The sequence below is a fragment of the Dipodomys merriami genome, unplaced genomic scaffold (assembly GCF_024711535.1).
Source record: "Dipodomys merriami isolate MVZ:Mamm:240054 unplaced genomic scaffold, mDipMer1.0.p SCAF_57, whole genome shotgun sequence".
In the NCBI taxonomy this organism is placed as follows: domain Eukaryota; kingdom Metazoa; phylum Chordata; class Mammalia; order Rodentia; family Heteromyidae; genus Dipodomys; species Dipodomys merriami.
In genome coordinates, this window is record NW_027206146.1 from 3013928 (window position 1) to 3032061 (window position 18134).

At 40.4% G+C, this 18134-nt stretch overlaps 2 pseudogenes; both read right to left on the minus strand.

The window, feature by feature from the left end:
- LOC138812426 (voltage-dependent calcium channel gamma-2 subunit-like) overlaps nucleotides 1-18134 on the minus strand; it is a 351801-nt pseudogene that overhangs the window by 119796 nt on the left and 213871 nt on the right.
- LOC138812375 (short coiled-coil protein B pseudogene) lies at nucleotides 87-17393 on the minus strand (annotated as a pseudogene).

The window sequence follows — 18134 nt, forward strand, 5'->3', positions numbered from 1 at the left end:
TTTGAGTCCATTTCCCTTTGGTTGTTTTCAGGTGTTACATTGAGTTCTGCAGTTTTAACTCAAAGGGGGGAGCCATTAGAGTGGGTTCACACTCCCCTATGGGGGCAAATCTAGGGTGTACTCTCAGGCAGACCAACTCGCAGATGCTGTTATTAAGGGAAGGGCCCAAGCCCAAAGGCATTATGGCCCGGATCCTCACTCCATTTTTTTTCCTTTTCGGGTGGCAGACGTTGAGTGGCTCACTCAAGCCAATGCTCGTCTTGCTCTCTCCTTGGAGAGGTTTTTAGGCCAAATTGACTGCACTGACTGGTAGCCTCTCCCGTTGCATGTGGCAGGCGCTGTGTCATTTGGAAAAAGTGGTGCTGTCCAGACAGAAAAGCAGAAGCCTCAGTCTCACATCTGCAGAACATGCAGGATTGGTTTTGTTAGCAATTACTGCATCATGATTGTGGGCTAGAGCAAAATGCCAGGCTGGCATCTTAAAGGACAGCTCAGGCAGAAGCTGCTTGAGCGAGGACACTGTGGACCCGACAGCTTCGACAGAGGCAGAGGCAGAAAAGGATCACACAGAGCCACCACAGCCCAGCCTAGCCCACAATCACCCCAACTGAACTCGGATTGCAACAACAACTGATGACCTACACCACACAGAAACAACTAGCGCCAGGTTGAGTACCCCACAGGGGACAGTGTATCCCTCAAGGGAGACCAGAGCTGGAGGGAATCCCCAGACCCTGATCCAGACTCCCTACCCCAACACCCGGACCACAGGACCCATAGAAGTGGGAACTATTCAAGAGCTCCACCAGCCCATGGAGCACATTCTGCTGTCCAGGCTAGAGCAAGAGCACCCCTGGTAGGGAGCTAAAACATCCAAGCCAGGAAAAGTGCCCTGGGTAAACACAACCAACAGTAGAAGAAATTTGAACTGTGTGCTCCAGGCTGCATAACCTAGGTGGTATACACAGCAGCACAGGCCCAACTGGCGCACTCAGGCTGGGGGACCGGAATCAGGCCTCGGGATCTGGTGCCTGAACAACACAACCAACTCCTCCCAACTGAAGTCAAAAGCTGTGCATATGCCTCAGCAGAGGGGAGAAAAACAAGGATCTGTACCCCCTGGGAAGCACGCCTGTGACAACAAAAGACCTGGAGGCTCAGGACATGAGAAGCCCAAACCCCACCAAAACCCCACCCATATACTCTAGGCTGGGAATTGGACAACACAGGCCACCAGCATCTGATAGTAAGCAGGAGCTCAGACTGATAAGGCGGCTCAGCAGTAGAGTGATAGTCTTGGATGCATGAGGCCCTGGATCTGATTCCTCAGCATCACAAAAGCAAAAAGAGTCAGAAGTGGTGCTGTAGGTCAAATGGTAGGGTGCCAGCCTTGAGCTGAAGAGCTGAGGGACAGCACACAAACCTAGAGTTCAAGACTACAACCAGCCAAAAACAAACAAACATGCAAAAACACAGCAGGAGCCCATAGAAGACTCCAACATCTGGGAGAGTGCATCCAGAGCATCTGATCTTGCCAAGAGCACCAGAAGGAGCAAACACAAGCAGTCTAGGCTGCTCAACCCTTCCAAAGGAGAGAATTGGCAGCGATCTACAACAGAGAGCCAAGAATCCTAAGTAGGTCAGACCAGCAGCTGGAAGTAGGCTCCCAACAGAACCCAGATCAGGCACAGACTCTCTCTACCAATACAGAATCAGCAACCAAGCAAAGACAGACACACCAAAACAAAATTGCAGATTAGTCTCCTGAACCCCCATGCGATAATCACAGAGAAAAATTACAAGGTTTACCACCACCCAGGACAGCAAGCTATCCTCAATAGCCAGCAGCCACGCACGGGAGAGTCCTAGTGGGAGCAAAGCAGGAATGGAAGACAAAAGCTACATCCAAGGGTTGCTGGAGGCAATGACTCAAGAAATAAAGCAAGAAATAGATCAGAAATTGAAAGAGCACAAGGATGAACTACCAAAAGAGATGCATGCAAAAATAGAAGCTGCACAAACCTCAGTAAAAACTGAGATAAAGGCCAAATTAGAGGTAATGCATACTGATCTCACCTCATTAAGAGGTGAGACCAGTGCTTTGGGAACCAACATCGAATCCATAAAGGAATCTACTTCCTCCATGCAAACCACAATGGAAGCCACCATCAACAGAGTGAACGAAATGGAAGGTAGAGTGTCAGATACAGAAGACAGAATACACCCACTGGACCAAAAAGTGATAGATATGGAAAAATCACTCAAATTAAACCAAAAGGAAATTCAAGAGCAAGCAGATAATGCCAAGAAATTTAACCTTCGTATAACTGGAGTGGATGAAGGTGAGGAATTTCAGAGTAAGGGAATGCAACACCTATTCAACAAGATAATCGGTGAAATTTTTCCCCACCTCAAAATAGAACATCTTACCTACATAACAGAAGCATATAGAACACCCAACAAGCAAGATCCCAGGAAAAACACTTCTGGACACATTATAGTAAAAATGATAGATCTGAATAATAAGGAAACAATCTTGCATGCAGCAAAAATGAAGAAGGAGCTATACTACAATGGGAAAAAAATTAGAATCACTGCAGACTTCTCCAAACAAACAATGAACGCAAGAAAGGCCTGGGAAAGCACCATACGAGCACTGAGAGCCAATAACTGCCAACTCAGACTGATATACCCGGCAAAGCTAGCATTTACATTCGATGGAGAACTGAAAATTTTTCATAGCAAAGAAAAACTAAATGAATACATAAACATTAATCCAGCATTACAAAGAATTCTAAGAGGGGGGACACAACCTGAAGAAAGCAACCAGGAACTGAGATCTGCCCTAGACAGGCATTACTCAAAGTCTAACTGAGCAAGCACAGGAGGAAAGGAAAGAAGAAAAACTTAGGAAAATGGAATGACAGGGACAACAATGCATCTCTCTATACTTTATCTTAATATGAATGGGCTTAATTCGCCAATCAAAAGAAAAAGAACTGCAGACTGGATCAGAAAACAAGACCCATCCATCTGTTGCTTTCAGGAGACTCACCTCTCAGCCAAACATAAAAACAAATTCAGAGTGAAGGGTTGGAAAAGGATCTACCAATCAAATGCCCCCAGTAAGAAAGCAGGTGTAGCTATCCTGATGTCCGAAAAAATAAACTTTTCATTAAAATCAGTACAGAAAGACAAGGATGGACACTACATATTAATACAGGGAACAATCCAAGAGGAGGATATTACCATCATCAACTTATATGCCCCAAATATAGGTGCACCCAGATATGTTAAACAAATGCTCTCAAACTTACAGAATAAAATATATCCCAATACGATAATACTAGGAGACTTTAACACACCACTCTCACCAAAGGACAGGTCTACCAACCAGAGGATCGGCAAAGAAGCTACCAAATCAAGTGAGGCCATACTTCAAGCAGAATTAACTGACATCTACCGAGTATTTCACCCTAAAACAACACAGTACACATTCTTCTCAGCAGCTCATTGAACTTTTTTCAAAATAGACCATATCATACTTCATGCAAGGAACTTAAGAAAATACAAAAGGATCGACATAATCTCCTGTATCCTATCTGACCACAGTGGAATCAAGCTAGTTCTCAATAACAAAGCATACCCCAGAAATTTCTCTAATACATGGAAATTGAACAGCACACTCCTTAGCAATGCTTGGGTAGCGGAAGAGATCAGAGAAGAAATAAAACCTTTCCTACAACTCAATGAAAATGAAAACACCTCACAAAGAAACTTGTGGGACACAGCAAAAGCAGTCCTGAGGGGCAAATTTATTGCCCTCAGTGCCCACTTCAAGAGAATGGTAACCGACCAAGTAAATAATCTCACGTTGCAATTAAAACAGCTAGAAAAACAAGAAAAAATGGAACCTAAAGTTACTAGACGAAGCCAGATAACCAAATTCAGAGCAGAGATTCACCAATTAGAAAATCAGAAAATTATAGCCAAAATAAACCAAACAAAAAGCTGGTTCTTTGAAAAAATAAACCAAATTGATGGCCCATTGGCAAGATTAATTAAAAAAAGAAGAGAGGAAACCCATATTAACAGGATTAGGGATGCCAAGGGAAAAATCACAACACATACCCAATATATCCAAACAATTCTAACGGACTACTTTCAAAAGTTATACTCTCTAAAGGAAGAAAATCTGGCAGAAATGGATGTATTTTTTAGAGAAATACAAGTTGCCCAAACTGAGCAAAGAAGAAGTAAACCAATTAAATAAGCCAATATCCTACAACGAGATACAGGAAGCTATCAAAATCTTCCAACAAAAAAAAAGCCCAGGACCAGATGTATTCACAGCAGAATTCTATAAGACCTTTAATGAAGTACTAATACCCATACTCCTCAAGCTCTTCAGAGAAACAGAGAAGGAGGGAGCTATCCCAAACTCATTCTACGAAGCCAATATCACACTCACCCCCAAACCAGGCAAAGACCCAACCAAAAAGGAGAATTGCAGGCCAATTTCCTTCATGAACACAGATGCAAAGATCCTTTATAAGATTCTAGCTAACAGAATCCAGAAACACATAAAAAATATACACTATGACCAGGTAGGCTTCATCTCAGAGACACAAGGATGGTTTAACATACGTAAGTCAATAAATGTAATCAAACACATCAACAGAGCCAAGGTCAAGAATCACATGATTATCACGACAGATGCAGAAAAGGCCTATGATAAAATTCAACATTCATTTATGCTAAAAGCTCTGGAGAAAATAGGAATAGAAGGAACATTTCTAAAAACAATAAAAGCCATTTATGACAGACCAATAGCCAATATTATACTTAATGGGGAAAAGCTACAACCAATTCTCCTAAAATCAGGAATAAGGCAAGGATGCCCACTGTCTCCACTCCTCTTCAATATAGTCCTGGAACCTTTAGCCAGGGCAATAAGGCAAGAAAAAGACATTACAGGGATTTGTATAGGGAAAGAAGAAGTTAAACTCTCCCTTTTTGCAGACGACATGATACTATACCTTCACAATCCCCAAATCTCCATCCCCAAACTCTTAGAAATCATAAATCACTTCGGCAAAGTAGCAAGATACAAAATAAACCCACAAAAATCAGTTGCCTTCCTGTACACTGACAATGTACAAGAAGAGAGGGAAATAAAGGGAGCAACCCCATTCACAATAACCTCCCCAAAAATAAAATATTTAGGGATTAACATAACCAAAGATGTAAAAGAACAATTTAATGAAAACTATAAAAAGTTAAAGAAAGAAATTGCAGAAGACACTAGGAAATGGAAAGACCTCCCATGCTCTTGGATAGGCTGACATAATGATGGTAATACTTCCAAAATTAATATACAAATTCAATGCAATTCCTATTAAAATCCCAATGACATACATCACTGAAATACAGAAAACAGTCCAAAAACTCATATGGAACAACAAAAGACCTAGAATAGCCAAAACAATTCTAGGAGATAAAAACAATATGGGAGGGTTATCCATGCCGAACTTCAAACTCTACTACAAAGTTATAATAACAAACCCAGCATGGTACTGGCACAAAAACAGACCAGAATACCAATGGAACAGAACAGAAGATCCAGAAATAAATCCACAGGCCTACAGCCAGCTGATATTTGACAAAGGAGCCAAAGACATACAATGGAAGAAACACAGCCTCTTCAACCACTGGTGCTGGGAAAACTGGGTGGTCACATGCAGAAAACTAAAAGTGGACCCCAGCCTATCACCATGCACCAACATCAACTCAAAATGGATTAAAGACCTTAACATTAAACCTGAATCTCTGAAACTACTGCAGGACAGAGTAGGAGAGACACTTGAACTAATAGGCACAGGAAGGAACTTCCTGAACAGCGTCCCAGGGTCACAACAAATTGGAGAGAGACTCGACAAATGGGACTACCTTAAAATAAAAAGCTTCTACACAGCTAAATCTATTGCACCCAAGCTAGAAAGACAACCAACTAATTGGGAAAAAATAGTTACCAGTAATATATCAGACAAGGGGTTAACATCCTGTATATACAGGGAACTCAAGAAACTAATCCCTCCCAAACCTAACAAACCAATTACTAAATGGGCAAGGGAACTAAAGAGGGACTTCTCAAATGAAGAAATAAAAATGGCAAAGAAACACATGAGGAAATGTTCATCATCCCTGGTGGTGAAGGAAATGCATATAAAGACAACCCTGAGATACCACCTTACCCCAGTCAGAATGGCCCACATCCACAAATCAGCCAATGACAAATGCTGGAGGGGATGTGGAGAAAGAGGAACCCTATTACAATGCTGGTGGGAATGCACACTTATACAACCACTTTGGAAAGCAGTCTGGAGGGTCCTTAGAAAGCTAAAGATTGACCTCCCTTTTGACCCAGTCATACCACTTCTAGGCATCTACCCTGAACAACAGGAACCAATATACAAGGACACGTGCATCTCCATGTTTATTGCAACACTGTTCACAATAGCTAGGATATGGAAACAACCCAGATGCCCCACCACAGATGAATGGATCCAAAAATTGTGGTATCTATACACAATGGAATATTATTCAGCCATTAGAAATGACAAAATAATGGCATTTGCAGGGAAATGGATGGAGCTAGAAGGAATCATGTTGAGCGAGGTAAGCCAAGAGCAAAGAGACAAACGGTACATGGTCTCCCTAATAAGTGTATGCTAAATCCAAAATGTTAGGTGATATGACAAAACTAACAGGACTTAAGAAACAAAGAACTCCCACTCATCTGGTCGAACTACTACTAAATATTCCCATGCTGCTGATCACATGTATGGTGTATAACATGTGTACACCATTATATTTTATAGACTGTGATAGACAATTTGCTCCAGGAACGTTAGAATGAACTTGTGACTTTAAATGAGCATCATTATTCCACAATACTGTGAAATTCGGGAAATTATGTAATCACTTAATCACAATAAAAAAAAAACAACCTCGGGGAAGGTAGGGAGGGAAGGGATGGTAGGGGGAAAACAATGGGGGGGTAACAATGCTCAATAGGAAGTGTACTCATTACCATACTCATGTAACTGTAACCCTCTGTATAGTATCTCTACAATAAAAAATAAAAGATCAAACTTCAAAAAAAAAAAAAAAAGAAAGTGCATTTGCCTTTCTGTGTCTGACTTCTTGCATTTTCCACAGCAATCTGTAGTTCTACAGATGTGGCAGCACATAACAGGATTTCCTTCTTGCTCCTGGCCTAGTCATACTTTGTGATGGAAATAGGCTACATCTTCTTTTTTTGCGTGAAACATCTTTTCATTAAACAGCAAAGCAGAAATGCAACACAATTTTAAATATTTGTAAATTTAAGTCACAAAAGGGATTCAAAATGTTTGCAGTATGACTATTACATCTTCATATAGTTAAAGTCATTCATGAAATCATATACTAACACATAAGATTATCCAATGATTAAAGTAGTTCAAATCTAGCAACCTTAAGCTATATTAGTGGATTTCATTTCCTAGTATAATATGTTAATATTACCTCTGATATTTGTTCGGAGTCGACAGTAAAGCTCTAAGGTCATCTTGACTCCTGTGCTCACTTGAAGGCACGTACAAGGAGCTGGCTTACTTAAAAAACACCAGGTGCCCGGGATTGCTTTGCTATGTCTTTAGAATTTTTTTTACTTTCTACCAGTTGGCCTTGTCTTGTTTTACTGCACTCTGTTTTTATTGAAATTTTCATTGTTTTTCTGGACTATTGTAACCTTACATTACCGATTTACTACTAATAGTATATATTAGGGAATGTTAAAAATAGACGATGCTGTAGTCTTGAGCTGCTGCTGACCCCATCATTTGTCTTATGTCTTTATTTTTCTCCTCCTTGCCCCCTAATTCAGGATTCCCTTTCGTTGCCGGCAGGCTCCGGCAAGTGGCGCCTGAATAGGGGACTGAAAATCTGGGATCAAGGAAGAGGACCCCCACTAAAGTAAGAAGACGCGCCCGGAAAAAGAGTGTAGGTGAAAGTATAGTTGGGAGTAAGAAATTATGGGGCAAGGTAAGAGCTGCACGTTATAAGTGCAGGCTCTTAAGGGCATGCTTCATGTTCGAGGAGTGAAAGTTGGACAGAGGCTATTAGAGAGGTTCATTTGCTTTGTCAAGAAGTATGTCCCCATGCCCCCTGCTGGTGGCTCACGCCTGCAATCCTAGCTACTCAGGAGGCTGAGATCTGAGGATCACTGTTCAAAGCCAGCCCAGGCAGGAGAGACCGTGAGACTCCTATCTCGAATAAACCACCAGAAAACCAGAAATGTCCCTGTAGCTTAAGTGGTAGCGCTTGCCTTGAGCTGAAGAGCTAAGGGACAGTGGCCAGGCCCAGAGTTCAAGCCCTACCGCCAACCAAAAAAAAAAAAAAAAAAAAAAAAGAAAAAGAAAAAGAAAGAAGTATGTCACTGGTTTCCTGAGTAAGGAACCATTAGTTTAGTTTAGAAACTTAGCAAAAAAAAAAAAAAAAAAAAGGAAGAAAGGATTCAGGGACACTATGATGCAAATAGCCTGTAAGTTAAAACATTGCTGCTTTGTGATTGGTATCTGTGTAGCCTGCAGTTTCTCTATTGGGGTTGGCAGGAGTCTTGGTGGACGCGCTATAAGACAGCCAATTGGGCCGCAGGGACACGTCCCTGGGATCCCCTTCAGGGTAAACTATCCACTACTGCTGACATTTGGGCCTGTCAATAGTTTGGCACTTTCTGTCTGACAGTCTACAACACGCATGTTGTAAATGTGTTTTGTCTCAATGTTTGTGTGTATGTATTTTGGAATTCTTGGAATGTTTCTTCTCTCAGATTCATCCTGATGCTAGAGCCCGGAGGAGGCTGGCTAACACCCCCTTTTAATATCTGTTTCTCTCTAGCTCCTTCTTTGTTACTTACACTTTAAACTGAACCCCCTTTCTACCCTTCACTGCCACCTCCTCCACCCTCTCTGGATCCAGAAATGGGGAGTGGTGGGGAGTGAAAAACCTGGAGGATCTAACAATAACTTAAAAGGGCCAGCAGGGAGAACTTGCAGTCGGATGAAAATGCCACTGACCACCTGCAAGTGACACCAGCAAGATCTTAGCCTCGGGCCTTGGCCCAGGGGGTCTTAGTATTGGGCAGAATCTTTCAGTCTGAGGGGCGACCACTAGGGACTTCTTTCCCTTGCCCCAAGATGACTGGGAATCCTCCACCTTGAAAGGCTCCTGGGTCAACTTTGCAGGAATCGAAAAGAAAAATCTTCCGGAGGTGAGTAGACGGGGTTTGAGTCCCCTGGTAAGTGGATTTGAGTCCCACTTGTAAATGGGTGGTGAGATGTTGTCCCATTCACTGAGATCTGATTTTGTTTTTTGGCCACTTGTCTTTCTTGTTTACTTCAGTGTGTTTTCTGTTATGTTTTCTGACGTAGGGATAAACTGGGGGCCTATTAGCCCCCAACTCAGCCTTTGGTTGTTGTCTTGTCTAGTTCTGTTTTAGAATTGGTACCAGTTTTCATTGTACATACAATTGTTTTTGATTTTTGCATGCTTTAAGATCTGTGCGTGTTTTGTATGTGTTTGTGAACATGTTCAAGATACAAATTATCAGCGTGCTGTAACAATTGGGTAAGTTTAAGATAAAATTTAAAGCTTATGAGGTTTGGACATTACCAAAAATTTTAAAGACTTTTCACATTGTTTTAAATGACTTTTTAAGGATTCTTTGCCATAAAAAAATTAAAAAATCTGGCGTTTTTAAATGCATAAGGCTGTTTCCACTGTAATCAAGTTATCTGGCTTAACAAAAATGCATTGTATGTTTGGAATTTAGTTCTCTTAGCTAAAATGTTGGGATAAATATTGAAAGTTTAAATATAAAACACATAACCTGTTCTGTCTTAAAATGTGTATTTTCATTCAAAAACCAAGAGATAAGAAAAGGAAAAAACTAAAAAGCCAACAAAAGACCTATCTTTATGCGTAAGTGGTAAACTTGTAAAAGTGAAGTTCAGCTCATCATACGTGGTGGGATGGGCCATAGGAGGAGTTCACACATGGTAAAAGAGGACAAGCTGGCACAAACGCAGTTCATCTTACCCTAAAGATTGAGATTAGTTGTGTTCCCATTCCATAGGAGGGGCCACGTGTCCCAGTTTTGTTTTGTCCTTTTTCTGTGCAGATAAATACTAGAAACATGATGGTAAAAATTAGTGATGTGATTATCTGATTAGTATTTCTAAAACTGCCCATTGGACTTAAAAAGAGAGTTAAAAATGTATTTGTATAATGTGACTTGCTTTCAAAGATATTCTACAATTAGGATATGTTTTTAAAAGTCATAAATGTGTTAAGTTTCACTTCTTGGTACAGTGATGATTGTAATTTTTGCATTAAGAAAAATTGTCAGTAGAGTTCAAAAGTTTTAATGTGTATCTATTTTAAACCAAACAGCCAAGAGACAATGAGTGACTGTTGGCCTCGAGATTTTAAGGGATTTTTTAAAATATAACTAAAAAATAAAATATATAATAATAAAAGAGATTAATAGGAGGCTTAAAAATAGGAATGGATTTCTGTATATAAAGCTTAAAAGTAAAATTCTTCTTAACATTTGTCTCAAAGTGGAAAAATTAGGATTACCAAAATAATTGCTTAATTACTATTCCAGTTTGCTCTTAGAGGTTTTTTAAGTTTCCAGCAAGCCAAGAACAAAACACAGAGGATTCTTATAAGTTTGTCAGATGTGACTTTGGCTCTTAATAAGTTTCAGGTAAGAGCATGCTTAAAAGCTACTTCTATGTTGACCAACTTGTTGCTTTTAATTGGCGTAAAGTGGCTTTTTATAAGACTCATTGATCTGCAAACTGGTTCAAAGCCAGCCCGGGCAGAAAAAGGTCCCTGTGAGACTGTCACCTCTACTCAGCCAGCAGAGTGCTGAAAGAGCAAGCAGAGTTGCTTTGGGACTCATAGTGGCAGAGTGCTAGCCTTGAGTTGTAGAGCTGAGGAAAAGCACTCAGGCCCGAGTTCATGTCCAGCAACCAGCTAAGGAAAATACAAATGAGACATTTATCCCAGTGTAGAAAGACAGTCCTGGGACAAGAGCAATGGAGGAGCATCCAGAGGCAGTAAGCCATTGCTTGGATGACAAAAATGTCAAATCCTAGAGTCATTTGTGCGTGGCCCTTCAAAAACTGGTTAGAGCCAGGAGGTCATGGGAGGATAGGTTGTAAGCATGCCTAATATCCATGACTATCTACTTTGTAGGAACAGAAAATTGTGATAGTACTAAAAAGCTAAAGTTATAAAATGTGGGGGAAAGTTTAAATCCTAACCCCTGTATGTGCCAAAAGCCCTAATTGGCAATAACCTTTGAGCTAACGCCAGCTACATAAAATTTATCTGCTCAAGAAAAATGTTTGTAAACCTAAGAGTATGTTTTTATTAACATCTGTATAAAGGTCTGCACAGGTGACTTAGACATTTTTAGGGTCACTAGAGGTCACATTCCTAAAGGTGCTTTCACAAAACAAAGTGCTAAACAAGCTACACTGCTGTAGCCAAAACAAAAAAAGTCTGTGCATTTGTCAAAAGTTAAAATATTGTTCTTAATGACATATAACCCTGGTAAACTCTTTGTAAAATAGACTAAGGGTATAGGTTCCTGGCTAGGTAGGATCAACATCCCTGAGTCAGCTTGAAGAAATTACAGATGAATCTTCACCCATCATCCCCCTTTTTAAATAAGGGACCAAAGTCATAAAAAAAGTGACAAAATAGACAAAAAAAGACATGAAAAATAGTTTTACAGGCCTGAGCCCTGTATATCTGCCTAAAAAAGTCATCCTTATTAAAAAAAATTGTCTATTTAAAAAGGTTGTCATCTTGGTAATTTGTCCTGGGTTATCGTCTAAATAGTCTTAAAAACTAGTGGGGCCACAGCCAGCCAAGCCTATGTATTACTTGTATCCATAACCAGTCTGTGTAGAAATTTACAGCCCTGCAAGAGGTGTGACAGTCCCTTGGAGCCTCTGAGAGACCCTGCTGCTGCTGCTGCTACAGCCTGACAGTCTTCTGGAGGAAATCTACATCATTCCCCTGACCACCTCCACCGTGGAAAAAGTAGACTAAACTCCTGCCTGATACCTTTTTTTTGGATGGCTTCGCTTTGTCCACGTTACCATATACCTACTTGAATTTTAGTATAAATACTCCTCTTGCTTTGAAGACTAGCAAACTTTGTATTGCTCATTCCCCACACTGCTTTTCCACTATGGGTTTTCCTAAATATATTACAACTGATAATGGTCCGGGATATGTTGGACAAGCTTTTCAAACTTTTTATAATTCTTACCAGATTTTTCACTCTACAGTATTCCCTATATTCCTCAAGGACAAGAAATTGTTAAACAAGCCAACTGGCTATTAAAACACCAAAATTTTAAATTAAAAGGGGATAATTATAACCCTTGTCTCCTGTTAATATTCTTCTCACACTTTATTTGTACTAAATTTTTTAAGCTTAGACTGTAATGGCCTTTCCGCAGCACAGCAGTTTTTGAAAAAAAAAAAAGAGATCAAAGGGCAAAGAGCTTTTGCCCAAGTTAAGTGGAAGGATCCTTTAACAGGTGATCGGGCACGGGCCAGATCCGGTTTTAACATGGGGTTGAGGACATGTTTGTATTATTTTGCAGGAAGAAAGTAAATCCCGCTGGTTGCCTGAGCATTGCATTAGGATTTTAGAGGCTCATTCAGATGACACAAATGATGACACATTGGGCTTACATGCCAGATTCCCCGATTGTGCACCCTACAACTTGGGAGGGAGTTGAAGTACTCATTCATGTCAATAGATCAGCATACAATACAGCCCCGGATCCCTTCATCCAGCACAGCAAGATGGGAAATATCTCAGCTTCAGACATTGGAATTCCTTTTTTGTTCTACCACGAGCTCTAAAGCCTCAATTCCAGGCTGTATTATAATGCTATCCACGATTATAAAATTTGGATCCTGGACAAAATTCAAATGTACAATATACAGATGACATCTTTCTCAAATGAACACCCAGTGCATGCAAATTCTTCTCCATCCTATATGATACCCTGTTGCATTAATTCTTCACAAATAGTAGTATCTACAGCAGAGCCTCATCCAATGAGGTGCAGGGATGTACAGCCATTTGTTGCCAATATTTCTGAAACTAACTCTCAATTAATGGACTGGTCTGGAGCTAATCTTACTAATAGGTACAATCTTGGACTGTGGTGGATGAATGGGCATCCTCAAATCATGTTTGTATGCTGGTGGCTGCACTCAACAACATAACCTGGTTCAATTAATCCCTTTTAAAAAATATTTTGAGTTCTGTATCACCACCCGATGTCATTATGTATTGAGTGTTTAATATCTCTGTAGGAGCTAATTATTTTAAGTCACCTGTTCTAATTGTTCTTTTACTAATTGCTTCTATAGCGGCATAACTAAATCCATACGTATTGTTAAGCCATCATCTTTTGTTATTCTTCCTGTAAATATTTCTAAAATTTGGTATAAAAATTCTGGCATTCCCTCATCGATTTGTTGGGCTACTTGGAGCTGATGTTTTGGCCTTTATTTCGTTAGCTGCTTCTGCATGGGCAGCTGCTGTGACACTAACACAAAATATACAAACAGCCCATTATCTTAATCAGCTTGCTCATAATACTACATAAGCCCTACCTCTGGACTCTAAAGTGGCAAAATCTGCTAAAAAAACCTGTTTAAACAATTTCAACACTATATCCCTTCCCTGACTTATGTCAAAGGATTGCTAATGTCATTCCTTGGCCTGGGAATGCTTTTACTGATGGTTTCTCTATGCCTTCCTTGTATTATACATGCACTCCAAACTCTCTTATGAGTTATGCCAGCCAGCTACATAAGATCAAGCTCTATATAAACGAATCCTTCCCCCTCCCCCTGAGAGGAACTGCTGCCAGAGACGGGTAACGGGTGGTGCCACTCTGACCAACCTAAGACAGGGCCTTCAGCTTCACTCAGAAGAAGTTTCTTATGATGGGTAAGACAGACATTGTGATCCACCCACCCTAAGACAGGTGGGTTCACTTCTTCAAACAAAGACAGGGGAAATATTGATTCCTTTACCAAATGGAATCTATGAACTAAATTTTTAGAAATAGTTATGAGAATGACTAAAATTCTAAGAACAAATTAGTTGAATTTACAGAGTGAGATAAAAATAATGAGCTCACCAATTCTTATAAATGTAAAATTCTCTTATTCATGATTCTAATACCAGTACACTCTTCAAGGAATTTGTTAACAGTTAATTAACTAGGTACAACAGTTAAATCTTGCAACCAAACCCTAGAGCTGGAATAGCATAGCATGTGGCATATGTAAGGTCAGTCAAACTTAACCAATTTTCATATATTTAGGTATATATTCCCTGGAAAATCCGTTCTGTGCCAGAGACAATACAAATGTGGAGTGAAAACATTTGGAGTTGGTAGCTACTTTTATCACATTATTTATTACTTGCCGTGGACAGGCTCTGTCGGGACAACGGAGGACACCTAGTGGAGGAACTGGAATAGGTGGGGAGATGGCAAACAGACAACTCACACACAAGAGGAGTGGATGCTGAGTGTGATTTAATGTAGAGGATAACAAGCTTTTATAGCAAAAGTCTCCATGAGAAAGGGCAAAAGGTTACACAATCTTGCTGCAAGGCTTCGTTCTTGGGTGGTCACCAGCTGGTCGCCTGATCTTGTTTTTTGGATGATGAGCTATGACAATAGGCACTTGTTTTCGGCTTTACCACTATTTTTAAGAAATACAATGAGTTTCGATGTTTATCACCAATTAACCATTAACCAGAGCATATGGGCAAGGTGCTGAACAGAAAGGCATGAACTCTAGTACTTCATAGTTACTTTTGTTTAGTTTTGTACTTTATACGTTTTAAATCTTTTCTAAGCAATTGTGCTTAGAGGGTTCCCAATTTGTGGCCCAAAATCACGATATTCAGTATACTTAGTTAAATCTGGCCATATATCAAATTTAAGCTCATAATGTCTTTTCTATAACCCTTTCACATAATCGTTTACTCTTTTCTATACAGGCCTTAACTGTCTTATAAGATCTTTCTTGTTTCTTCTTTAATAGTAAGCACCAAGGAGGCCTAGATCTAGCAAGTCTCTCAGTAAATGAAAGAGAGTAATAGGAAGTTTTTTCTCCTAAGTAGTTTTCCCAGCGATTGCCATCCTTATCATACACACCTGTTAAAGGCTATGGATCTGGGGGAAGTCTTTGGGGTCCTCTAGATAATGGAGGATCCCACCATTTTCCTCTGATAAGCCATTGCCACCTTTTATCTACCAACCTTTTAGGAATCTTATTTAGCTTTTGGTCTAAATATCCCTCTACATCTGTCTTATCTACAGGATATCTATATGAGTCTATTGTATATGCTTTAGGATTAAAGGGAAGTCTCCAATAGCCATACACTCTTTCTGCTCTAGTTGTGCCTACAGCTTCTTGTAAATCTCTTACAAACTATTCCTTCTGCTGAAGTGATGTCATGAAGCCCCCAATACTTTTATATTTACTTATGACTTGTCTACTAGCCTCCACAAGAGGGGCTTTTATGGTAGCACTTAACTCTGGTGAGTTAGTCATATTCTTAAGACACTCCTCAGATGTTGGAGTCGTCAACACTTTTAAGAAAGAGTGTTGAATAAGGGAACGTTGAGCATGAGTAAGTACAATGAGCAGCAGGAACAGTAAAAGATTAATAGGCAGTCCTATACAGTGAAGAAAAGAAAACCAGGAACAGAAACACATCTTTCCCCGGGGCTTGCCAGCTTTTCCAAGAGGTAGGCCTCTTTAAAGCCCCATTCTCTGAGGTAGACTTTGGTGAAATCCCAATCTCAGTGATAGGTCTCTTTGAAGCCCCATTTTCTGAGGTAGACTTCGGTGAAGTCCCCTTCTCAGAGATAGGTCTCTGTGAAGCCCCATTCTCAGGTCTGAAAGCAGGTTTCCCATGCTAAGCAGACTCCACCTGAGACTTTCTACTTTTAATCAATACATAACAAAAATTCTTTTTTTGTGTGTGTGTCCGGTCATGGGGCCTGAACTCTAGGCCTAGGCACTGTCCCTCAGCTCTTCAGCTCAAGGCTAGCCCTCTACAACTTGAGACATAGCGCCACTTCTGCCTTTTGTTTTCTTATGTGGTGCTGAGGAATCCAACGCAGGGCCTCATACATGCAAGGCGAACACTCTACCACTGAGCCACCTTTGCAGCCCATAACCAAAATTCTTACCTTTTCAGATAGCAAGTGGGTTATTTGGTGTAAAAGCAAGTTGGTTCTTTGTTTTTAAACAGATCTCAATTTGATAATTTAGTTTCAACTTAAAATCCTCTTCATAGCCCAAATCTGTTTTCAAATGATTAAAGAGAAACTATCAGTCCTATCTTATTATTAGAAAGTACAACTGACAAACTTTAGGCAAGGTTTTGGTTGACTACAGGACTTACAAATTAGGTTACTGTCAGGTGATTAGTACTCAAAGTACTTTTACAAATGTGAAACTATTTTGACTTAGGAGAAGATAAATGGGGAGGATGAGGCAGATGGAGGAGAGGCACACAATTGTGAACAGGTACATACATAAAGCTATGCATTCAGTACATGATTTTGGTTACATTTTCACATTTTCTTTTATATCTTACTAAGTAAGGGTGTAGTAAAAGACTAAGCCTATATATGAAAGGAAATTCAATAAAACATTCATCTTCAAGTTTCATAAATATATGCAATTCTAATTATAAAGTCCCTAAAATACATCTGCACATTTTCTTAGACTAACATAATACACAGACTCATGGAAGTCTCCTGTTAAGTAGTTAATTTTGCCTAGATTTGAAATTATTTTCATAAACACTCAATGAAGCCACAAACAAAGGTTCTGTAACATTTGGAATCTACCCAAGTTTTAAAGGGGGGAGAAAGGGAGGGAGGGGGAAGGGACAGAGAGAAGGAAAAGGAGAGAGAGAGGGAAAGAGAGAAGCAGCAATTCTGTAAATGAGAAGGGAACTCTGACTTTATTTTGCTTTTCATGTCAGTTGTTTGGAAAACACTAGAACCAGACATGAGGTTTTCTATGTATTGTCCAAAAACTTGGTTTTCTGAATTTAGCTTTAGGTTTTCTTCCTTAACTGCATCTACTCTTGCTGCGAGATCTTCAAGTGTATGTTGGACTTCCAGCACTTGATTAATAAGTTGTGTTTTTTCCTCCAGTTCTATCTGATTTTCAGCATCAACATCCATGTCAGCGTTCATCATCCTGGGCACTGAACTGTTCCTCAGACAGAAAAATCCAGATGAAGGGTCGCCAGAGGCACCGGGAGGGGTGGTATCCCAAGATCACACCTCTGGCCGGAGACTCCAGCACTGACTGACCAGGCTACATCTTCTTTATGCATTCATCCACAGTTGGGCCTTTCACTCCACTGCTCTGAACCGGGCTGACTTTGCTCCACACGACCATCTCCAGTGTCATTCATTTCTCTGCAGACACCATGGAGCTTCTGGGTTGTTTCTTGGCTGTGGTGAATAGTGCCAAAATGGATATTGTGTTCAAGGACCTATATATTCTTGAGAATATGCCTAAATATTTCATTTTCTATTGTCTTTTTTTTCCGGTCGGTTGTAGGGCCTGAACTCTGGGCCTGGGCTATGTTCGTCAGCCCTTCAGCTCAAGGCTAACACTCTACCACTTGAGCCACAGCAACACTTCTGGCTTTTTCTGCTTAGGTAATGCTGAGTAATTGAACCCTGGTCATCATGCATTCAAGGCAATCAGTCTACCACTGAGCTACCTTCCCAGCCCCTCATTTTCTATTCTTCTTTTTTTTCTTTTTTGGTTGGTCATGGGGCTTCAACTCAGCCTCGGCACAGTCCCTCTGCTCTTCAGCTCAAAGCTAGTGCTCTACCATTTGAAAAACATTGCCACTTCCAGCCTTTGCTGCTTATGTGGTGCTGAGGAATCAAACCCAGGGCCTCCTGCATTCAAGGGAAGCAGTC